The sequence below is a fragment of the Parasteatoda tepidariorum genome, chromosome 1 (genome assembly GCF_982258835.1).
Source record: "Parasteatoda tepidariorum strain Cologne lab strain chromosome 1, Ptep-v5.0, whole genome shotgun sequence".
Lineage (NCBI taxonomy): Eukaryota > Metazoa > Arthropoda > Arachnida > Araneae > Theridiidae > Parasteatoda > Parasteatoda tepidariorum.
The window spans coordinates 127,860,530-127,886,946 of record NC_141755.1 but is presented as its reverse complement, the minus strand read 5'-3'; the positions used below and the strand labels follow the sequence as shown (position 1 = coordinate 127,886,946).

The window sequence follows — 26,417 nt, the reverse complement described above, 5'->3', positions numbered from 1 at the left end:
TCAGAATTGGATAAACCGTTCAACGCTAATTACAATATAAATAGGTATGAAAATACTAAAATATTTTTTGCGCAAAATATATTTAATCATGTAAATTAAATGCTTTCCGTAAAATCTTCCTTACAATCTTTTTACTTTGAAAAGAAAAGAACTGTCGCAAATTTTTAAAAAAAAAGAAAAAAAAACTTAATTAGAATGATTATGTAAAATAATCATTCTAATTAATTCTGAGCATTTTAACTGAATCAAAAATGTCAACTATCAAAAATTCAACTTTAAAACTTGCTAGATATGAAAAAAATAAATTAAACAGTTTTCACAGATTGCTTATACAATTAAACTGCAACTATCAATTTAAAATTATATCATTGAAATATTCAAAAGTTGCATAATTGTATCATGTAATGAAATTATAAAACAAATTATAGGTTGAGAAAAAGGATTTTAATCACTAGTGAGAATGGAAATCATTTTGAATTTCTAGCAGATCTATTTTTCTAACAGATGGCAGCACTAATTATTAAAAATAAAAAGTGTAAAAAAAGTTTAAAGAATCTTTTGGTGCCATCTATTGTAGTAACAATTAAGCGTATTTTTACACAAATAGACATTTAAGAACAAAAATTAAATGTCTATTTATGTAAATATGCTAAAAAGATACTTTAGTTAAAAATATTATGATTTCTTAGAATGAAATAAAAAAAAAATTACTAAAGATGGATAACTAAAATGAAAGCATTAATTATTAAATATGTTTCATAATTAAAAACAAAAAAAAAGTATGTGCATTTGAAATATATTATTTGCCCTTTATTTTTAAAAGTTCTCTCAAAATCGAATGCTCTTTTAGCCGTAATTTTTCAATGCTGCTACTTTTTCAAAAAGAGTAATTCTTAAAATTTGTTCATGAAGAATGTGAATGGAAAAAAAAAAAAACTTACTTTGTACTGTACTAACTTTGTACTGTGCATATTATTTATTAAGCATGATTATTCTTTTTCATCTTATAATAGAAATTTTTATGCATCAACTCGTAAATAGAAATATTAATGATTTTCGTAAATAAAAATACAATCGGACCTCTATTTAACGAAGTCACCAAATCCCAATAATAAGTCCGTAATGGAAAATTCATTAAATCCAAAATCACCTTTTAAAATACTAAAGCAACACAAAACAGGTTTTAAATTCATAAACATTGGACAATTAAAACATCAATTAATGCACTTTTATCTTATCAACTAGTATCTACTCTTTATTTTACAAATCTTAAAATCTGAAAGGAAAGCAAGAATAAAGCAAAACATTATCCAGTGTTACACTATCATGTTATATACATTTTCAGCTTAAAAAAAAAAAACTAAATTTATGCATAAAATTATAGCTGCATTTATTATAAGAATAATTTTAAACATACATTACCACACGCGCTCTTAAGTTTAATTGCTACTGATAAAATCCGTTCATTTGAACTGAATTTTTCATTTGAAATGCAAACAAAGAGAGATTTTACTGCTTTTTCTAAAAGTGAAGTGGCTACGAAAAACAATTCAAGGTCATTTCATTCGTAAAATGCTTTTAACAAGTTTGAAATGTTTTGGGAAATAGGGGGAGGTGGATCGCAAAGAAAAGTTGGATAAATTCATTCTGGAATTTTTCAAGTTATTTTACGAAGAAATTTCGAAAATGCTCCTCGAAAAAATTCGTAAAATAGAGAAATTCGTGAAATGGAAGTTCGTTCAATAGAAGTCCGACTGTATTTTATACAGCAACTCATAAAATTATAGATGCTGAAAAAAACCAATTATTAATCATCTGAATTGAATCTTACTGAATCGGAAACTTAAATATTGAAGTCATTCTTTCGAACAATTAAGATGTGCACTTCGTGGAAATTCGATCTATAACAAAAACTTACTCAATTTGATATCATTTATTTTGCTCACCTTACAGCGTTGAAACAGATACTACAGAAACACTTTTTGCCCATATGTACTTTTTTTTTAAATCTGAAAACAATAACATTAGTTTAATTATGTTCCCTTATCGGGAAATTTCAATCTAAATCTTAAATGAATCCTAGAAAAAAGATAGTCAAACAAAAAATAATCGAAAACTAAATTGCAAGTATAACACTTTTATTTTTAACTAATTTGTAATATTACAACACAAGATGAAATAGAAATTTAATCTGTACAGTATGTAAAAAATTTAACACGAATTACAAAATTGAACTTCAATAATCCAATAGCAAAAATTTCACAATATCAAATACACGATATCAAAATTATACAATACAGCACCCTATCAAAATGCGCTACCAATTTAAATTGGATAAATTTGAAGCGGCAAACTACAGAAAAAACACATTTCAAATACAACACTTCAACAACAGCTATAACCCTTATGATCAATATATAAATATATTACATAGAATAGATTACATAGAGCAGAACATATTACATAGAATAGAAATATATTACAGTAAATTAAATGCTAAGTTTGAAAAACTTTGCTGAAAGAACAAAGCAAATGACAGGGACAATAAAAGCTTTGGTGACTGAGAGCAGTTAATCTGAAGGTTTGTTTTAAACTATTAAATCTGACATAAAAATGTGATAAACATAATTTTTCTCAAGAGACAAAAGAACACCTGGATCAAACTAGCCTTCATGGAGGACTTTGTTGCAACTAACCCGCATTCGCGTAACATGGAGAGGAAAACCATGAAAACCTCCCACGGTTAGCCCGACGGTGTTGGGATTTTAACCCACTATCAGTCTACCACTCAGGACATTTTATGTCAGCACTTTTTTCTGTGTGAGTACACGTTATACGTCAACAGCAGCAGATTCTGGCGAGTCTTAACTTGAGCCACCTCATTGGGAGGGTAAAAACGAATCTGTTCTTTTCCCATTTGGTAAAGACTGCAGAACAACTTCGAGAAGCTCTTTCATCTGGATATCACAAACTCATGAATCTGAAAAATTATCAATATTCAATTTTTGCAAAATAAGATTCAGTTTACATAGAGAAGGCTTTGGATAAGAGAAAAAAATAAAGGTTATCGTCTCACCTATTAGACCAGCAAGGAAACAAGTTCTTTTGTCGGAAGAAGTCATTCAGTTCTCGAGATAGAAAACTGCATGAAAAGCTGCACTAATTCTTTTTTCCGAAGCTTGTGCAGTTGTAGCTTCCCAAAACGTGTCCATCAGCCGCATATCAAGAATACAGTCAATTCTGAAAAATACAACACACACAAGCAGTATCTATGCACAAAAACAAAAGGAGAAATTAAACTAAAGCAATAAGGTAAAATAAACCAATATTTAAACCAGCTTCGAAAGAAAAAAAATACTCAATTAACTTTAAAAGTTTGAATTTTAAACCAGATTTAAGTACCTTTTAATGTTATCATCATACATATATATTATTGTACAGTGAGAAAACGCTACGTTGGCGTTTTTATACATTAATTTTCCTTTTGTGCTTTAATTTTCATTCAATTTTGAATGCTTTTGCCAATTACTGAAGATTTCTTAGAGTTAATTTTAAGAAATGACAAAAGAATGCAAACAATCAATTAAGAGTTCCAGTTGAGTTTTAATTTAGAAACGAAACGATCAGAAGAAACTAAATCCATACTTAAAAATAATCATAAACAATTTCAATAATCTGCAAATTTAAAAAGATAAATGAAATAAGATCTTTAAATATGCTCAGAGATAAAAATCCATCAGAAATAGATTTAAAATAAAGTTACACAATTTAAATAACTTTGAATAATTTCGTTACAAGATTAATTGAATAATTTTAATTGAATAATTTACGATTTAATAATTATAGTCTTTCAATATTATGCTAAAAACTTAAATATAACAAGTTTTAAATGTAACTACATATTTTTACACAGATTTCTTACCTTGATAATTAGTGCTTCCATACATTGCAAAATAATAAAAACTAGTTTATACCTGCTTCAATCAACACTAGGTTTATTTCTTTCTCATAGAATCGAATTCTGTTGACTTAAAATGGGTTAACACTAAAAAATTTAATCCCAAAAAATTGACTCACTAACAAAAATTCGGTAATTAAAAATTAGCCTTCTTGAAAAATTCCGTTTAACCGTTTGAGTGCGGATGTGCCAAAAATGCGGAAATCTTGTTTTGAACCAAAAATGCGGAGACACTGCTGTTGGTTAGTATAGGTTGGTTAGTGGTTGGTAGGTAGTAGTTAGTAGTAGTTGGTTAGTAGTTGGTTAGTAGTGTTGTACGCATTTCATTCCGCACTCTTAGCATATATAAGAAAACTCTTCAGCACTCAAACGGTTGATAGTGAGAAAAGTGAAATTAAACTTAGGGTAATTCTAGGCCAAGTGAAACCTCATCAGAACGCATAAGCGATTTACTCTACAGCCGCTCGTGGGCCAAAGACTTTCGTCATTAATATCTTCAAATCGTTCCGTTTTCCATAGACACGTCTTAATCTTTACCATAAAAATGATCTGATGAAGTTTTAGCTTCCCGAAACGTGTCCATCAGCAGGATATCAAGAAGACAGTAAATTCTGAAAATACAAGACAAAAAATCTGGTCCTACGCACAAAACAAAAATAAATTAAAAATCCAAACCAATCAGAAAGAATAAACCGATAGTATAGATAGTGTTCTCTACACTAGGAATCACTGCAAGCTCTTGACTGACTGCACCTCCGGGTAGCTGTTTTTGAGAATTTTGAAGCCAAAAGGATCACAATAAGATGACCATTCTGGTTTGAGATGCTAAAAATGAAAAGCGCATTAAGTGAAAAGTTCTCGGAAGGAGAAGGAAGAGAAAAAGTTACCATCTTACCTATTAGGCCAGCAAGAATGCGAATGAGTACTTCGTCATTAATATCTTCAAATCGTTCCGTTTTCCATAGACACGTCTTAATCTTTACCATAAAAATGATCTGATAAAGTTTTAGCTTCCCGAAACGTGTCCATCAGCAGGATATCAAGAAGACAGCAAATTCTGAAAATACAAGACAAAAAATCTGGTCCTACGCACAAAACAAAAATAAATTAAAAATCCAAACCAATCAGAAAGAATAAACCGATAGTATAGATAGTGTTCTCTACACTAGGAATCACTGCAAGCTCTTGACTGACTGCACCTCCGGGTAGCTGTTTTTGAGAATTTTGAAGCCAAAAGGATCACAATAAGATGACCATTCTGGTTTGAGATGCTAAAAATGAAAAGCGCATTAAGTGAAAAGTTCTCGGAAGGAGAAGGAAGAGAAAAAGTTACCATCTTACCTATTAGGCCAGCAAGAATGCGAATGAGTACTTCGTCATTAATATCTTCAAATCGTTCAGTTTTCCATAGACACGTCTTAATCTTTACTATAAAAATGATCTGATGAAGTTTTAGCTTCCCGAAACGTGTCCATCAGCAGGATATCAAGAAGACAGTAAATTCTGAAAATACAAGACAAAAAATCTGGTCCTACGCACAAAACAAAAATAAATTAAAAATCCAAACCAATCAGAAAGAATAAACCGATAGTATAGATAGTGTTCTCTACACTAGGAATCACTGCAAGCTCTTGACTGACTGCACCTCCGGGTAGCTGTTTTTGAGAATTTTGAAGCCAAAAGGATCACAATAAGATGACCATTCTGGTTTGAGATGCTAAAAATGAAAAGCGCATTAAGTGAAAAGTTCTCGGAAGGAGAAGGAAGAGAAAAAGTTACCATCTTACCTATTAGGCCAGCAAGAATGCGAATGAGTACTTCGTCATTAATATCTTCAAATCGTTCCGTTTTCCATAGACACGTCTTAATCTTTACTATAAAAATGATCTGATGAAGTTTTAGCTTCCCGAAACGTGTCCATCAGCAGGATATCAAGAAGACAGTAAATTCTGAAAATACAAGACAAAAAATCTGGTCCTACGCACAAAACAAAAATAAATTAAAAATCCAAACCAATCAGAAAGAATAAACCGATAGTATAGATAGTGTTCTCTACACTAGGAATCACTGCAAGCTCTTGACTGACTGCACCTCCGGGTAGCTGTTTTTGAGAATTTTGAAGCCAAAAGGATCACAATAAGATGACCATTCTGGTTTGAGATGCTAAAAATGAAAAGCGCAATAAGTGAAAAGTTCTCGGAAGGAGAAGGAAGAGAAAAAGTTACCATCTTACCTATTAGGCCAGCAAGAATGCGAATGAGTACTTCGTCATTAATATCTTCAAATCGTTCCGTTTTCCATAGACACGTCTTAATCTTTACTATAAAAATGATCTGATGAAGTTTTAGCTTCCCGAAACGTGTCCATCAGCAGGATATCAAGAAGACAGTAAATTCTGAAAATACAAGACAAAAAAATCTGGTCCTACGCACAAAACAAAAATAAATTAAAAATTCAAACCAATCAGAAAGAATAAACCGATAGTATAGATAGTGTTCTCTACACTAGGAATCACTGCAAGCTCTTGACTGACTGCACCTCCGGGTAGCTGTTTGAGAATTTTGAAGCCAAAAGGATCACAATAAGATGACCATTCTGGTTTGAGATGCTAAAAATGAAAAGCGCATTAAGTGAAAAGTTCTCGGAAGGAGAAGGAAGAGAAAAAGTTACCATCTTACCTATTAGGCCAGCAAGAATGCGAATGAGTACTTCGTCATTAATATCTTCAAATCGTTCAGTTTTCCATAGACACGTCTTAATCTTTACTATAAAAATGATCTGATGAAGTTTTAGCTTCCCGAAACGTGTCCATCAGCAGGATATCAAGAAGACAGTAAATTCTGAAAATACAAGACAAAAAATCTGGTCCTACGCACAAAACAAAAATAAATTAAAAATCCAAACCAATCAGAAAGAATAAACCGATAGTATAGATAGTGTTCTCTACACTAGGAATCACTGCAAGCTCTTGACTGACTGCACCTCCGGGTAGCTGTTTTTGAGAATTTTGAAGCCAAAAGGATCACAATAAGATGACCATTCTGGTTTGAGATGCTAAAAATGAAAAGCGCATTAAGTGAAAAGTTCTCGGAAGGAGAAGGAAGAGAAAAAGTTACCATCTTACCTATTAGGCCAGCAAGAATGCGAATGAGTACTTCGTCATTAATATCTTCAAATCGTTCAGTTTTCCATAGACACGTCTTAATCTTTACTATAAAAATGATCTGATGAAGTTTTAGCTTCCCGAAACGTGTCCATCAGCAGGATATCAAGAAGACAGTAAATTCTGAAAATACAAGACAAAAAATCTGGTCCTACGCACAAAACAAAAATAAATTAAAAATCCAAACCAATCAGAAAGAATAAACCGATAGTATAGATAGTGTTCTCTACACTAGGAATCACTGCAAGCTCTTGACTGACTGCACCTCCGGGTAGCTGTTTTTGAGAATTTTGAAGCCAAAAGGATCACAATAAGATGACCATTCTGGTTTGAGATGCTAAAAATGAAAAGCGCATTAAGTGAAAAGTTCTCGGAAGGAGAAGGAAGAGAAAAAGTTACCATCTTACCTATTAGGCCAGCAAGAATGCGAATGAGTACTTCGTCATTAATATCTTCAAATCGTTCCGTTTTCCATAGACACGTCTTAATCTTTACTATAAAAATGATCTGATGAAGTTTTAGCTTCCCGAAACGTGTCCATCAGCAGGATATCAAGAAGACAGTAAATTCTGAAAATACAAGACAAAAAATCTGGTCCTACGCACAAAACAAAAATAAATTAAAAAATCTAACCCAATCAGAAAGAATAAACCGATAGTATAGATAGTGTTCTCTACACTAAGAATCGCTGCAAGCTCTTGACTGACTACACCTCCGGGTAGCTGTTTTTGAGAATTTTGAAGCCAAAAGGATCACAATAAGATGACCATTCTGCTTTGAGATGCTAAAAATGAAAAGCGCATTAAGTGAAAAGTTCTCGGAAGGAGAAGGAAGAGAAGAAGTTACCATCTTACCTATTAGGCCAGCAAGAATGCGATTGAGTACTTCGTCATTAATATCTTCAAATCGTTCCGTTTTCCATAGACACGTCTTAATCTTTGCCATAAAAATGATCTGATAAAGTTTTAGCTTCCCGAAAAGTGTCCATCAGCAGGATATCATGAAGACAGTAAATTCTGAAAAATACAACACACAAAAGCAGTATCTATGCACAAAACAAAAATGATAAATCAATGGAGATAATCAGACAATTTTGATGTAGCCCAAGATTTTGAACAGTATATAAGCACAGGTTCTAAAAGTTTTTATTTTTTGCAATTTTATACTTCATTATTTATATTTTCTAATATTAAATTTGATTTTCAAATAAAAGCATTTCGTTATTAAGAAAGTGTTGTCCCGTACATATAAATTTAGAAACGAAACGATCAGAAGAAACTAAATCCATACTTAAAAATAATCATAAACAATTTTAATAATCTGCTAATTTAAAAAGATAATTGAAATAAGATCTTTAAGTATACTGAGAGATAAAAATCCATCAGAAATAGACTTAAAATAAAGTTACACAATTTAAATGACTTTGAATAATTTCGTTACAAGATTAATTGAATAATTTTAATTGAATAATTTACGATTTAATAATTTTAGTCTTTCAATATTATGCTAAAAACTTAAATATAACAAGTTTTAAATGTAACTACATATTTTTACACAGAGTTTTCTTACCTTGACGATTAGTGCTTCCATACATTGCAAAATAATAAAAACTAGTTTATACCTGCTTCAATCAACACTAGGTTTATTTCTTTCTCATAGAATCGAATTCTGTTGACTTAAAATGGGTTAACACTAAAAAATTTAATCCCAAAAAATTGACTCACTAACAAAAATTCGGTAATTAAAAATTAGCTTTCTTGAAAAATTCAGTTTAACCGTTTGAGTGCGGATGTGCCAAAAATGCGGAAATCTTGTTTTGAACCAAAAATGCGGAGACACTGCTGTTGGTTAGTATAGGTTGGTTAGTGGTTGGTAGGTAGTAGTTAGTAGTAGTTGGTTAGTAGTTGGTTAGTAGTGTTGTACGCATTTCATTCCGCACTCTTAGCATATATAAGAAAACTCTTCAGCACTCAAACGGTTGATAGTGAGAAAAGTGAAATTAAACTTAGGGTAATTCTAGGCCAAGTGAAACCTCATCAGAACGCATAAGCGATTTACTCTACAGCCGCTCGTGGGCCAAAGACTTTCGTCATTAATATCTTCAAATCGTTCCGTTTTCCATAGACACGTCTTAATCTTTACCATAAAAATGATCTGATGAAGTTTTAGCTTCCCGAAACGTGTCCATCAGCAGGATATCAAGAAGACAGTAAATTCTGAAAATACAAGACAAAAAATCTGGTCCTACGCACAAAACAAAAATAAATTCAAAATCCAAACCAATCAGAAAGAATAAACCGATAGTATAGATAGTGTTCTCTACACTAGGAATCACTGCAAGCTCTTGACTGACTGCACCTCCGGGTAGCTGTTTTTGAGAATTTTGAAGCCAAAAGGATCACAATAAGATGACCATTCTGGTTTGAGATGCTAAAAATGAAAAGCGCATTAAGTGAAAAGTTCTCGGAAGGAGAAGGAAGAGAAAAAGTTACCATCTTACCTATTAGGCCAGCAAGAATGCGAATGAGTACTTCGTCATTAATATCTTCAAATCGTTCCGTTTTCCATAGACACGTCTTAATCTTTACCATAAAAATGATCTGATGAAGTTTTAGCTTCCCGAAACGTGTCCATCAGCAGGATATCAAGAAGACAGTAAATTCTGAAAATACAAGACAAAAAATCTGGTCCTACGCACAAAACAAAAATAAATTAAAAATCCAAACCAATCAGAAAGAATAAACCGATAGTATAGATAGTGTTCTCTACACTAGGAATCACTGCAAGCTCTTGACTGACTGCACCTCCGGGTAGCTGTTTTTGAGAATTTTGAAGCCAAAAGGATCACAATAAGATGACCATTCTGCTTTGAGATGCTAAAAATGAAAAGCGTATTAAGTGAAAAGTTCTCGGAAGGAGAAGGAAGAGAAAAAGTTACCATCTTACCTATTAGGCCAGCAAGAATGCGATTGAGTACTTCGTCATTAATATCTTCAAATCGTTCCGTTTTACATAGACACGTCTTAATCTTTACCATAAAAATGATCTGATGAAGTTTTAGCTTCCCGAAACGTGTCCATCAGCAGGATATCAAGAAGACAGTAAATTCTGAAAATACAAGACAAAAAATCTGGTCCTACGCACAAAACAAAAATAAATTCAAAATCCAAACCAATCAGAAAGAATAAACCGATAGTATAGATAGTGTTCTCTACACTAGGAATCACTGCAAGCTCTTGACTGACTGCACCTCCGGGTAGCTGTTTTTGAGAATTTTGAAGCCAAAAGGATCACAATAAGATGACCATTCTGGTTTGAGATGCTAAAAATGAAAAGCGCATTAAGTGAAAAGTTCTCGGAAGGAGAAGGAAGAGAAAAAGTTACCATCTTACCTATTAGGCCAGCAAGAATGCGAATGAGTACTTCGTCATTAATATCTTCAAATCGTTCCGTTTTCCATAGACACGTCTTAATCTTTACCATAAAAATGATCTGATGAAGTTTTAGCTTCCCGAAACGTGTCCATCAGCAGGATATCAAGAAGACAGTAAATTCTGAAAATACAAGACAAAAAATCTGGTCCTACGCACAAAACAAAAATAAATTAAAAATCCAAACCAATCAGAAAGAATAAACCGATAGTATAGATAGTGTTCTCTACACTAGGAATCACTGCAAGCTCTTGACTGACTGCACCTCCGGGTAGCTGTTTTTGAGAATTTTGAAGCCAAAAGGATCACAATAAGATGACCATTCTGCTTTGAGATGCTAAAAATGAAAAGCGTATTAAGTGAAAAGTTCTCGGAAGGAGAAGGAAGAGAAAAAGTTACCATCTTACCTATTAGGCCAGCAAGAATGCGATTGAGTACTTCGTCATTAATATCTTCAAATCGTTCCGTTTTCCATAGACACGTCTTAATCTTTACTATAAAAATGATCTGATGAAGTTTTAGCTTCCCGAAAAGTGTCCATCAGCAGGATATCAAGAAGACAGTAAATTCTGAAAAATACAACGCACAAAAGCAGTATCTATGCACAAAACAAAAATGATAAATCAATGGAGATAATCAGACAGTTTTGATGTAGCCCAAAACTTTGAACAGTATATAAGCACAGGTTCTAAAAGTTTTCTTTGCAATTTTAATCTTCAATCTTAATTTGAAAAATGAGTAAAAACTACATCAGAATTTTTCTAAGTAATGTATGTACGCAGTGTTTTTTTAATTACAAAACATTTGAAAATTTTTGAAAGACAAAACATCTTCCATTTGTTAAATAGTCGAAAAATTTTCGATTTCAAATAAATTAAAAATGTTTCTTAAGTCAACAGACTCAGAATTTCTGTAAGTACGGAAAATTAGATAGTTTTTGAAAGTCAATGCAATTTGAAAATTATTCTAAGTTCAAAAGTACAAACAACTTGATCTTTCGAAAGAAGAAACAAAAATTTTCTAAGTGCCATCAGAATTTTTCGAGGTACTAACAGTAGGAAATTTTTTCCAACTTACAGCTTATGTAATGCGATTCTTTATACACCCATTTTTTAAAAACTTTCAAAATTTCCAAAGTACCAACAACTTCAAAATTTTCCTGATTCTAAACATTTTCAGAACTTTTAAAGCCAACAGATTCTAAATTTTTCAAAGTACAAAAAAATGGAAAATTTTTCAAAATCAGTTTGAATTTGTTTGAAAATTTTCCCATGACCCCAAACACCTACTGCTCCTTATATGTTCGTTTTTTCACACTAAAAAAATTTCTACGCACATACAACTTCAGAATATTTCTTCCAAAAAAAAAAAAAAACAGATTCAGAATTTTTCAAACAAATTTGAATTTTTCAAAGCCAAGATAATTTTTAAAAAAAAATTTTGACTTCTTGTATACCAATTTCTTCCAACTAAAGTAATTTTTTATGTTGAAATATTTTCATAACTTTTCACAGAACAAATTTAAGTCGGGAACAAAGTCGGAACAAGTTGAAAATTTTTTCTACCACCAAACTTCTGCAACTCTTAAAATACCTTTTTTTCTCAACTTTTAAAGACTTTTAAAAATCACAGAACTTCAAAATATTTCTGAGGAGAAAAAATTTTGAATATTTTTCGAAGTCAAAACAATTCGAAAGTCATTCAAAGTGCAAACATCAGAAATTTTCTAAGTACAAATGGTTTGAAAATTTTTCTAACTTCAAATTAACAACTAATCAGAAAACTTTGGTACACACATGATTAAAAATGAGACGTAGTTATCAAAAACTACATTTATAGAGTGACGTTAAGAGTTTACTTAACATTTTTTAGGTTAATGTAAAAGGCGCCAGTATTTTGTCTATATTTCCAAACTGTTTCTTAATAAAACTAATTTTTAACGGAAAATTGTTAAAGAGACATAATTACACTATATTACTGATAATGAGTATGCAAATTTATCAAGTTTTGTCAAACTCGCAAACCATTTTATTCCACTGAATATAATTATCACTTAGATGATTATTACACATTTACTATATTAACTAATTAAATTTAAGCATTGCGACTAAGAAATTATTTTAACAGTTTAGAATTATTAGACATAACATTTAAAATTAATAAAAATATAATCTCTAAAGAAGGGTTCATTTAGAAATTAAACCAATGCAATTATAAAGCCTTATAGGGAAAACAATAACTCACACATTAATTTAAATATTGAAAACATAAAATTATACAAGCTTGAGAAAATTTTTAAGTCCCAAAAATAAAAACAATTCCACCACTTTCGATAGAGATAAAAAATCTTCCTTCCAATAAACCTTAGCTAAAGAGGGGATCTCACAAATATATCTCAATTTCGGAAGGTTGTAATAATTATGTTAAGTTGTATTTATCCTACTGCGGCAGTAGCCGAATTTGAAATATTTTTTTTATCAGACTCATTATTTACGAACACATTATTTGAACAGAACTAATACATACAATCAATCCTCTAGAATGATCATTTTCCATTAACCACCAGTTGATAAAATGCAAGAGCAGAACAAGAACTGTTACATTAAAAAAAAATTATTGAAAATAATAAATTTCGTATAGAAAAATATTTTAAGTCATAGAAAAGATTTTATGAAGAAAGTGGAAATAAAATAAATAAAATAAGCAGAAGAATTAGGAGTATTAAAAAAATTATTAAATTAAAAATATTTTAAGTAATCTTATTTAATTAAAGATTATTAACCAGAATTAAACATTACAGTTTATCTACATTCAGAAAAATAAATAATTCTTTCCCCACCAGAGCCCCATAAGTATACCGTCATGTACAGCGATAAGACTAGAGGTCATTGAACTGGGGTAGTAGCCCCGATTTTCCCCAACTCGAGTGCACTTGCTCTAAGAACATTCAGCCTACAGTAGATCAGTGCAATTTAAATTAAAAGCAATGCACGGGTTTCTTTAATCATACAGTTCGAAAACTCCAAATCCAAAGTTAAATATTTGGAAGTAAAAGAAAAATGTATGAAAAGTAAAAGAAATTAACTTTTAAACATTCTAAGGTAATACTAAAAGGAAATTTGGTTATAACTTCAGCTATACGTCAACAAGCTTTGAAAATAAAATATTAAATTCAAAAGTTAGAATTTTATGAGAGCTTTAAATGCTTTCTATGCAAACAGTTCATATATTTTATTGTAAAGAGAAAAATAAAGTAAAAATTCATAATTTAAAACTATTAAGTTTTAATTTTCATCTATATTGTCTGTTATATACAGATGTCACAGAGTTTAAACAAGTATCAAAAGGATGCAATCAAAAATATGGAGTTCAAGTTAAGTTTTAATCGTTAAGAAATGAAACGAACAGAAGTATACATCAAAATTTAAAAATTGATCTAAACAATTTTAATAATCTGTAATTTTAAAAAGATATTAAAATACTCTCATAAAAAGTTGAAATTTTACATAAAATCTATTAAGAAATATATTTTGTTTAAATCTAGAAGATTTGGAATACTTTAATATTGTCAAAAGCAAAGTTCTTACAATATTATGTTAAATAAAATTAACTACACATTTTTAATACCGCGTTTCCCTCCTTCGCATGCTTTCATGCTTTATAAAAAAAATTATATGAAACTAACCCGCATTTGCATTGAATGGAGAGGAAAACCACGAAAACCCCCCACGGTTAGTCTCACTGCAGGGGGACTAGCCTATGATCCATCTACCACTGAGGATATTTAACGTCAGGACATTGATTGGTGTTAGCCGGGTACGGGATTCTTGTAGACCAGTCATCGCTGGGATTCGAACCCAGTTCACCTCATTGGAAGGCGAACGTTCTATCCCCAAAACCCCCAAGTCACTCTTAATGGCTTAGAACGTTTACAATCTGATGATTAAAAGAAAAGACAGAAATCTCGTTATATTAAACTATTACTAGATCTTTGCTGGCATCAGAAACCTGGAGTAGGTGAAAATCAAAAGAAACTAGTCATATACGAGAGCTAAGTTGGATTCTGTGTAACAATGATGGGGGCAACATACAGAGAGGCAGATGTTATCCATTACAGTCAACTACAAATTTGCTGAACACATCTGATTTATCTTCCATAACATTTAGAGCACTAATTCTCTTTTTTTTTTGTCGTGGCACTCTAAACGATTTCGAAATTCAATGTGAAAGAAAACTAAATTAGTTTACTTATCTGTAAGACACTGTAAAATAGTTTATAATAATTTTGAATGAGAAAATATGTACTACAAAAACAGTAAGTTTATTAAGAGATTCCTTACATTAACTGTTATTTTATTATTTTTTTGCTAGTTATTAATTGTTAGCTTGTTTTTTGTTTGTTATGCTTTGCTAATTTGCTTTTATGACTATTGATTGCATAGCTTATTTTAATTGTTGCCTTTTATTTCCTTTTGAAAGTTATTATTTATCTTGCTTTCTTTTGTTAATTAATAATTTTAATAGTCATTCAATTTCTTATTTCAAGATTGGCAGAGACAGGACCATCGCCTACAAAGATGTTCACACTCTTAAAATTTATAAAAAGTATATACTTTAATTTAAACTTTACTCGTGATAAAAAAAATCTTTATAATTTTTTACTATAAACATTTCTAAAATTTGGCGACGCACAAATGGAAAATAGAATTCATGGGAAATAGAATACAACAAGATGTTCGCGTTTTCAATACTGTACAGGAAAGTTTCTCATACAGGGTGCGTTCTGAAAGTAATGCGCGTGATTTTATTGTGACGCGACTATCAATCGCAGCGCACTCAGATTGGTCTAAAAATGTGGTGGGGGATTTGCCCTTCCAAACAAGCCTGGTTTCAGGTCGCTCCGAGTAGTAGGAGCAGTAGGACGTGTCTTTGCGCTAAGTCTTTCTTTTCGATCGAGTCACAGCGTGATGGAGTGTTCGCTGGAAAGCGATAAAGTTTTGTGTGCGGTTTGAGAAGAATGCGACGGAAACTCACATTCTTCAAGACGCCTTTAAGGTGAAATGCATTTAGAGATCTCAATGTGGAAGGCGGTACAAGGAGGGTCGGGAGAAGGTCACCGACGAGCCTCGTTCTGGACGCCCAGCAACAGATGAAAACGTGTGTGTGAAGTTTTGAAGTCAGACCATCGTGGGTCACCATTATTAATGGTTACCCACTTATTGACCGCAGCCAGGGATGATTGACTTCTGTATTCTACTGGAAACGGTGTCTCTACGATCAGTCCACTGCAAGACCAGATTTCTTTAAAGCAAGTCAGAGGCAATTTATATTGTTGGTTGTGATTAACAGTATACAGCATGTACAGCTCATTGTGATTTCATTTACTATCATTATATTGCACACTGAATCCTATAAACCATTTTGTAAAAGCTAGTATATTTTCAGACAATTTTGATTTAGCCCAGGATTTTGAACCTTATATAAGCACTGGATAGAAAGGTTTTTGGCAATTTTAATTTTCAATATTTATATTTTCTAATATTAAACTAAATTTTCAAATTAAGAAATTTCGGTATTAAGGAAGTGTTGTCCGTTCATATAAATCTGAAGCTTTTAAAAGCTAATCTTAAGAGCCTGATTCAAGTTAAGCTTAAAATTGGAAAAATATCATAAGTTAATATTTTCAAATGTCATATCCTATCCCTTATCTATGAACAATAAATATCCCGGAAAATATTGTGAACGTCGAAATCGATTCCAAGCACCTATAAACGTTCTTTTTCTAAGATTAAACTTTAGTACAGAGCCGGGTGGCTTTTCAGGGCACGGATTGGTAACCTTTAGCTACAATCCAGGACCTTACTCTACCCTACCTCAGCCCTTCAACTAGAGAGGGAAAAATAATTTAACAGTCAAATATATTTAGCTGTAAGAGCCAGAGTTCTTCAGTGACTTAGGGTCACGGACATGTGGGCTAGTATCACATGTCCAGGACCACCCAGTTCTTTTGACACCCTGGCTCTTACTGCACTGAAAGAACGGAAAAGTTCCGAAACGGCTAAACAAGCGTGAAGCTCGAAGAGGGAGCAGAACGGCCGTGTACCACCCCCGATTCGGATTTCACACATGTTTAGACCAATCCATTTAAATTTTTCCGTTTCATAATACGTTCATCGCTTCACAACAACACTTGTCAAAAAATTTTTTTAGTAAATATCAGACAAAAAGTTTTAATTGTGAACGTTTATAGTCTTAAAATTCCCTAATGCTTGAAAAGTAATTTGTGCACTTGCTGCTTCTTAGATAGTCATTATAAAATACAGGCACTTCGACTATTTACTGACCAATCAAAAATTGTGAAAGTAAAATACTGAGAAAAGCATTGTTGCTGTAAATAGTTCTCTAAATGGATTTTATAACCTTTCACTTCTTATAAACTTCGTTCAATAAACCTAACTTTGAGTTTACGACTACTAATATTTAACTCCGCAATTTAGTACCCAGTCCAGAAGACAAGGGAACTCCTGGATCAATCATTGGATGAAATTTATCTTCGTGGAGGACTTTTTTAAATGGAACTAAACCGCACTTGCGTTAAATCAAGAGAAAAACCGCGAAAATCTTCGATGGGTAGCTTGACGGCAAAGAGGCTCTAAGCCATGACCACTCTACCACTGAGAATATTTAACGTCAGCACAATAATTGGTGCATGCCGGGTACGGAATTCGTAACGACCAGCCATATCTGGGATTCGAACCCTGATCATCTCATTGGTAGACGAGCGCTGAATATCCCCTGAAGAACCACGGTTCTCTTAATGGACTAAAAACCTTTTTTTTACAATCAAATGATTGAAAGAAAAACAGAAATCTTGTTATATTTAACTCTCATTAGACCTATGCTCCCATGTGGCTCAAAAACCTGGGCTATGTGAAAAATCGAAATAAATTGGTCATATTCGAGAGATAAATTAGATTCTGTGCACAGTTAGTAACAATCTGATTTATCTTCCATAACAATTAGAGCAGTAAATTTCAACCTTTTTTGGTCGCGGTACACTTTTAACTATTTTGAAATTTGACGACACACAAAGAAAAAAAAAAATTAAAATTTGTTTATTATAAACCCTATAATAAATAAACTGAAATAGATTATCATAATTTTGAATGTGAAAAGAAATATGTACTACTAAAACAGTACTTTTATTATTGATTTATCGAATGTTTATTTAGAAATTTCTCTCTACCAGTTTATTTCTAGTTCAGGAAGGATGCTGGTCAATTTAATATTAGGCACATAACTCAAATTGAAATTTGAGCACGCTAGTCGTTCGCAATTTGGTCGAAATTTTAATAGACTATAATTCTAGATTGTTAACAAAAATGGTGAAAATTTTGATTGTAGTCCGAAGACTTGAAATTCTGTTTTATCAAACGCTCTGCTGAAGTTATTCTGAGCACTCTAGCTCGTGTAGAAACTGAGTCAAATGTAAATTAATTCCCTCTTGAATATAGGGCTATAAATTTTGTTTGTTAAGGCGCAAGAAACTATTTAAAATTGTGTTTTAATTGGTCACGGAACGGTCGGTCACTGCTGTAACTAATCATAATTTGCAAGATTCTAGTGTAAACATGAAATTTTTAAAAAGTAGAGCAAACTCGTTATGAGACTGGTTCATAATAATTTCAGTATATGCGTACAAGGTCTTGTAAAGCGATGTAATGAAAGAAAGTAAATTTATGTTTTTTGATGTACGTCAAAAGCGTCACCATTAAATGATTTAATTTCGATTTTAGTCAGAATTTCTGGAGAGAGAAACAGCTTATTCTTAGTTACACGATACGGTTAAAATAAAAGGGACTTCTTCATGTCAGACTAATGTTTCGGGGGGGGGGGAGTTGATCATTAAGTTCGTGGTTTAAATGGAAGGTGATAACATTTGGTGATATTAACAGTGGTGACATTTAAAAATATGACGCATTTGAGATATATACAAATATGAAATATCTGTTTCAGTACCTTCATGGTATCTACTCAATAAAAACTATCCCTAATTTTTCAGTAAAATTGAAACTGAAAACTTTACTGGTTTAACAACTTGAAATAATTTACTACAACCTTTACTAAAATTTACATTCAAAAATTTCGTTTGCAAGCAATTGTATCCTAGTTATGAAATTTTATGTTTATTTAGTTACAAACTTTATACACTATCTGGCCATTAATGACCGGACACCCCTCATTTCGGATACACGCGGCGTAGGGCCGCCACGCGCCTAAATCACAGCTTTAACCCTTCTAGTAAGGCTATCCACTAGGTGTTGGTACACGGCGGCAGGTATTGCCCGCCATTCCTCCTGTAACATGGCGAGGAGTTGAGTGGTGGTTTTGGGGCATTGTGGTCTGGCCCTGAACCGGCGCTTCAACTCATCCCAGCGATGCTCAATTGGATTGATGTCGGGACTTTGGGATGGCCAGTCAAGCTCTTGCACCTCCATTTCATCAAACCAGTCCGTGATGGCATGTGCTTTATGAATGGCAGCGTTATCGTGTTGAAACACAAACGGGCCATTACCGAACTGTTGCAACAGGTTGGGAAGCGCCAAATTGTCCAGGATGTCTCTATACCCTTCTGCGTTCAGGGTTCCACGCACTAACACCAAGGCTCCAAGGCCAAACCATGAGAAACAGGACCAAACCATAATTCCTCCACCGCCGAACTTCACAATGGGGACAATGCACACCGGTAGGTACCATTTTCCGGGCATTCGCCAGGTCCACACTCGTCCATCAGGTCCACATCTCGTTTACCTATTATTTGTGTGGATACCTGTTCATACCTACAGAAATTACAAAAAGAAAAAAGAAAGTGTTTTGTAGAAATGTATGTATCAGTCAAGGTTAGCATGTGGTCAAAAAGGGGTGCCCCAATAGTGGGTCTCCTACTTTTCACCAAACCCACCTCTAACCTAAGAGGTAATGATGTGGCACCGAGAGTCCATTTGTAGGGCTCAATAACATCACCGTTATTGAGCCATTTTTCGAAAATGTCTGAAATCTTCCAGAAATGTGGTAATCTCCTGGTGTATAAAAATTATCTTTATAATATATATATAGAAAATATACGAGCGAAACAATTTATTGGACATCAATTATAGGGCAAAATTGATGATGAAAAAAATGGATTTATAAAAAATCTCATGAAAATCAAGGCCATGCACCAGATTTCGACAAAAGGAAAGAATTTTATAATAAATTGAGGAGTAGGTTCGAAGCAGAATTTTGTGAGGCAGTACCCAAAATATACAGGTAAGCAGTTTAATTTAATAAATATTATTATCTTCATTATAATACCCAGCTTAATATTTTACACTGAATTCGCTTTTAAAATTTTTCAATGGAATTTATACGATTAGTATTATTTAAGCATTCATTTCATTTTAATGTTTTTGATATCTTTGTTTGATATAAGTGTAAAATAATTGAAAATTTAATTAAAAAACTCATTTAAGGCCGGAAACAAGAGTTATAAATCACATATTTAATAAGAAAATTGCTCATTCATTTTATTCAGTCAACAGACATTCAAAACTTTTTAAAGTATTAAACATATTGCTAATTTATTAATAAAATTATTTTTATATTAATTTCAAAACATAAATTTTTATGTAAATTTAAAAGTTTAACTTGTAAATTTATAAATGCCATTTAAAAAACACACAAACAAAACGCATTCATTCATCCACGGATCGAAATTTTGACGTGTGCCGGAGCACGATCTAACTCCAATCCAGAACCCCCCAGACGTATCGACTCACTCGGAAGAGTTTGTGACCCCGACAGATTTAGAGTGCACCTTGCACCAGTTATCTGAGGATCGAAATTGTGATATCGGATCCTTCTCAGGGAGATTTCAAAAATTATCGCCAATATTAAAAATGTGTAATTCTAGTGCGACGGAACTACTACAATTACTTCAGATCAAAAATGAACGCTCCCTAAAACGCACACACATGCGCAAATGACTAATATGTGAATATTGAGTCGCTGTGGCTTAGGTTATAGAGCGTTCACCTTCTCATGAGAACCAGGTTCGAATTCCAGTGCTGACTAGTCGATACGAGTCCTGCACCCGGCTTGCACCAACCACAGTGCTGACGTAAAATATCCTCAGTGGTAGACGGATCATGGGTTAAAGTCCCCTTGCCGTCAGACTAACCGTGGATGGTTTTCGTGGTTTTCCATACATTTATCGCAAATGTGGGTTTGTTCCGTCAAAAAAGAAACTTGAAAGCAGCTTATGAGATATTTTTAAACGAAGCTTGACCTTTCCGATTAAGATTTTATTTAAAAGCATTAAAAACTAATTTCACGGCAAGTTTGCGGTGAGTTAAAATTTTTAATTAAAGTTAATTTTTTCGATTCGAATTTGAATGTTGAAGCGAACTTTTTATGATGTCTGGCTACCACTTAAAATCACAACTCTGGCAGGAAAACAAATTATAATAAAAATTTTAAACTTTCCAAAACAGAATACATAAATGGTAGACAATTTTACGTTATTAATTTATGTATCGAGATAATTAACACTTTTTGTTTGCAATTTATGAAGATAGTTCTAATTATTTTGAGTTCACCAATGGCCGCCTACGATCAGCTCAACAATAGAAACGATCATTACATTTTAGACTGCATATTAGGTACAACAAATGAAATTGTTTTTCAAAGGATTCATGTTTATAGCACACATTCATTGAAAACTTGTTTAGTAAATATCAGGGCTCGCCAAAGTTAGCCCTACCCGAGAAAAAAAAAAACAGTTTTTTTTAAGGAATGTTTTTCAAACTTTCTTTTACTAGATCAAGAGATTTTTCTTCAAAAGTAGAAGAATTGTAAATTATTGTAATTTAAATCAGGAGTTTCCAAACAATTCAAGATCAATTAATTTGTTGATTTAGCTTTACTTATTACACACTTTAGCTAAATCAATTCGGGTTCAGCTCGTTAAATAAAACTAAATGCTATTAACTTATTTTTAATGTTTGTGCCCTTAATTAGAATAAATATATAAGGTCTGCTTTCATGAAGAACACAATGATTGAGGTTTGGTAAATCATTTTCCGTTTACATATAATTATTAGTATTATATTCCTAATAAACGAAATTTCATAACAATTTCTTAATTTTTTGAATATCTAAACAGTTTGTACCGATTTAAATTTGCTTTATTTATTATAAAAGGAATTTAAGAAAAAAAATATGCAATTTAAAAATGTCACCAGATTTTCGTAAGTGAACTGTAAGATATATCAATGAATGAAATAAAGTTTATCAATGAAACTAATTAATATTAATTTTTCACGATTCCATCAGAATTCAATTAGATTTCAGAAATTGTTTTCCCAGTTCTATTGTGAAATGTGAAAATTAAAGTTCTTATATTTTTCCTCATGAAGTACAAAATTTCAAGAAGGAAGTTTTCAGGCTAAAATACATTAAAAGTCAATTTAACTTATAAATTATTAATTTATTCATTTTTAAGGTACTTGTAATAATTATTTATAATCAATTATTTATAGTCATTTATTATATACTCCACCATAACAAAAATTTGATTTTTACTATTATTCCAAATTAAGGATTAAAACTAAAAGTGATTTATTTTCTCACATAGTCATTTTGTAACACTATTTAGTTTTATGGAAAACTCTGAAAATTGTATGTAACTAAATCATTATGCAAATATGAAACAGCAAATAAGTTATATTCATTTATATATTAAGCTTAACATGAGAAAGTTTCCAGTCAAAATGTGCTATTACTTTGAAATAAAATTTTCAAAACTGTTATTAGGAATTAACTTATTTTGCTAAACAATCAGTTTCGAAAAAAATTTAAGTAAATTTACAGTAAGCGAAAGCTGAATAGAATTAAAAGCAATTACAGCTGTGACGGGGAGAAAATTTGAATTGAGTAATTAGGATCTTTTAATTGAATAATTTGAAATTTATGAAACAATTTGTTTTTCGTTAAAAAATAAAAATCTAGCAATTCAAAAATTCTCCCCAAAAATGGTTATATTGCAATAAAATAAGTGACAAATTCTTCGATAATAATAAACATTTAGGTTTCATGTTACAAGAAAAATCACGTAAAATTCTGCAAATCTGAATTTTAGAATTGATGAGCATTTTTGACTAACAAATTAGAATTTCGAAAAATCACGATGTTAAGATTCGAAAAAAATCTGACCTTTTCGGCATGCCAAATGTTTTTTTTTTATCAAGTTTAACAGTTAATATATCTTAAACTAATTATTACATGTTATTTTTTTATTCCATTGTTCTAGAGAGCTTGTACTATAATTTTAGGCAATTAATTTTTATTTTTCCAAACTAATCAAAATTCTCAGGCAACTGTTAATAGGATTCCCTTGATTTTCCCTGGTTAATTGAGTAATAAAGAAAAAAAATTTCAAGCTTTCTTTAAATTATGTTTGCATTAAATACTCTAGTTAATTATTTTGATTTTAGTTTTATCTATCAAATATCAATGTTCCAAATGCATTTAGAAAAAAATTTTTTTAAACTGAAGTTGAACGTTTAAGATCTTCAACAATTAGTTTTTCATTTAATGCTGTACGTTATCCCATTTTACTACTACGTTAATATGGATTTTTTTCTCAAGCAGTCATTTTTAACAAATTCTATTTAAAATTATACTTTATTTAACTTTAGCATGCTTTAACTTTAAACAAAAAGTTTATATAATTGCTTAAGTAACTTTACGAATGATTTTGTATAATACTATCTGACTAGCAGACATGTAAAATGAATTCTTAAAATAAATGTTTATAAACTCTTTTAAATACCCTGATTTTACTGTACTTAAAAAGTCAATGACATAAGCATAAAATAATTATTGCTGATTCGCATCATTTTATAATCAAATTAAACTTTCAAATTCTATACATAAATTAAGTTTTTATTATAAAAAGGTTTTGAAAAATCATATCTTTCTACGAAATAAAACTCAAATTTTTACCCATAACACAATTCATCATTTCAACATATAAATGTGTTATTATACAATGTGCTAAATAAAATTTAGTTTAGAAAAATAATGTATTAAAGTAGGCTGAAATATACTATATATCAAATAGTTAATGAAGTTCGATTTCTTTCCTTGAAGAAAAAGTTTTGTATTTTTTGAAACCCAAAAATTCAAACAATAAAAATTCTGTGCATTTTCGCACTGAATATCAATATATTTCTTTTTGAAGTATAATTAAATCTGGCTGAAATATTTTATATGTTAACCAAGTAAGATAAAACTTCTAATATTTTAGCACTCACGAGGGCTTCAGCATTTTTTACATGGTAAAAGATAGCCTTTATTACTCATGATTAAAATGTTCCAAATTATTTAAACACTGCACACAAAATAAACAAATGACTGCATAGTTTAAATACGTTAAAAATAAATACAAATAGAGAAGTCTATAAAAAATCTCTTGAACAATAACGCATTATGTATGTTTGAATATAAAAGTATTGCCTATAAACTGGTGCAAATCATGTCATTATTAAAAAACTACAGTGCTTCTAATATTTTGGTCAAATTATTAAATATTATTAATATAATACCTGATGTAATAAACATTTTACATAATATATCGTCTAATTCATCCAATCGTCAAATTTATATAAAGCTGTATAGACTATCACCAGATAATAAAGATTTTAAATAGAATCTTAGAGTACGTCTAATAATTTGACCAGAGTCTGTAGTTGAGAAATAAAATAAAAAAGCCTGAAAATTTCTTAATTACATTCACTTGGGTGATCAGAATTTCATTGTCATAAGAAATGATTTTTAAGATTGAAAGATTGTCCAAAAGCACATTCTTGAAAAACTCTGTTCAACATCGACGCTTTGTAATTGGAAGAATATATGAAATAAAGTCAACAGTTTACACACATTTCTGAAAAATCATTTATAATCAAAATGTACTTAAAACGAAAAATATTATTCAGAATTCAATTTTTTTTTAAATTCTGAAATACGCGACAAAGCGACGAAAACCGGTTTATACTTGCTTACGTTCGTGTATATCAACATTGCAATCCAATGCGTTAAAAATAAATATAAATAGTAAGTATATAAAAAATCTCCTGAATGAAAACCCATAATTCTAAATTTAAAAGTATTGTACATGAACTCGAGCAAAACATGTCGTTATTAAACTACAGAGCGTCTAATTTGTCTAACTTTTATATACCGAGTAGCAAGAACATCAGAGTAGCAAAAAATAGTTACGAGATTCAGAAATTGAAATGGTTTATGTTCTCCTAACTATAATACAATTTAACTCATTAGGTAAAAACACGAATAAATACCCTGACCTGTTTGAAGTTTCGAACTGTTTCATTTGTTTTGCCGTTCTTCATTTCTTCGCAAATGTTCACTACACTTCCCTCTTCAAACTTTCGATAATGAGTAGAGGGAGAAGGTTTTATAGTACGACACGCGAGAACGCTTCCGATTGCCGGTTTCTTTTGTTTACTTCCAAATCCACGGAGATGCTAAATTAAAGCGTCCCCCAGTGGACTGATCGTTAAGACACGGTTCGTCTTTGTATCCAGAACCCCTGCACATACTCGTGACTAAGTAGAAAAAATAAATTTATGTGGTATTTATGGTAGCAAGGCCTTTTATTATAAATTTTGAAGCTAGGGTTGATCATAATGTTAGATTCTTTTCACACTTTCCTTAGTGTTGTTTCCATTTTTCAATCTGGTAAGCACTTCAAAGTAGTGAGCACACAAGTCTCGTATAAATCACGGAGTGCCTCTCTGACCGAGTGGTATCATCCGTTAAACACAGTGTGACGCGTGTAGGTGGCGGGTTCGAATCCCGTCTTAACCCTGGATGTATTCTTTGTGATGTCCTTCTCTAAATTGTTCGATCTGTCTTTCCACTTCATAAAGGTTTATAAGTCTAAATTGAACAAACAAGCCTACAATGTATGTCACTTCAATAAAGCAATAAATGAAGGATAAAAAATTGAGTAACATTTTTGATACGGTTTCGTCTCGGAGGCCAAGAAATCAGTGCCTCGTAGTGTAAGAGAGTTACTAGGTTTGTTACTCGTGTTTCATTAGAGCTACACGAATGAATCATTGGCGATGGTCTGGGATTCGTCTTTAATGATGTTCCGTAAACAATGTTGGCGTATGTTACACTCTGCACTGACACAATATATATCAGAGGGCAGATGGTAGTAATCCACCGATCACTTTAGCACTACTCTATCCTACTGTACAACTGTGGAGGGAATTTTTCGGCTCTGAAACTGCAGGTTCACGAACTTGGGTGATCCATTAAGACACAATCTTAATCAGTCATCTAGTCTTCAGCTCGGGGAATCCAACCAAGACTTTATGTTTTATTGCTTCGTTTAACAGCATTTTTATGGGCTTACGACTACTCATGCTCAACTCATTTTGAGCCCAATTCAGAAGACAAGGGAACTCCTAGTTCGAGTATAGGAAGAAATTAGCCTTCATGGAAAACTTTTTGATGAAGCTAACCAGCATTTGAGTTACATGGAGCGCAAGACCACGAGAACCTCCCAGCCTGGCGGGACTTTAACCCATGATCCGTCTACCACTGAGGATATTTCACGTTAGGACTGTGGTCGGTGCAAGTCGGATGCGGAATCCGTATCGATTGGAATTCGATCCCGGTTCGCCACATTGGAAGGCGAACGCTCTATCCTCTGAGCCATCGCGGCTCACCCAAGACTTTATAAAGAAAGACTTGAACAACCACACCTACTGTTTGGCAGTGTGACGCGTTCCAA

At 31.9% G+C, this 26,417-nt stretch overlaps 1 long non-coding RNA gene across 3 annotated transcripts; it reads right to left on the bottom strand.

The window, feature by feature from the left end:
• Positions 1–2,186: 2,186 nt before the first annotated feature.
• LOC147816920 (uncharacterized) lies at positions 2,187–11,677 on the bottom strand. 3 transcript variants are annotated; one of them, XR_015429503.1, is made up of 13 exons: positions 10,514–11,677; positions 10,068–10,443; positions 9,622–9,997; positions 7,976–9,551; positions 7,529–7,905; positions 7,083–7,458; positions 6,637–7,012; positions 6,192–6,566; positions 5,746–6,121; positions 5,300–5,675; positions 4,854–5,229; positions 3,077–4,783; positions 2,187–2,980 (listed from the first exon to the last, which is right to left on the bottom strand). It is a non-coding gene; the product is annotated as an uncharacterized LOC147816920 (long non-coding RNA). The 3 variants fall into 3 exon arrangements; XR_015429502.1 differs by having other exon boundaries at positions 9,622–10,443; positions 10,514–10,889; positions 10,960–11,677; XR_015429501.1 differs by having other exon boundaries at positions 9,622–10,443.
• Positions 11,678–26,417: the final 14,740 nt, after the last annotated feature.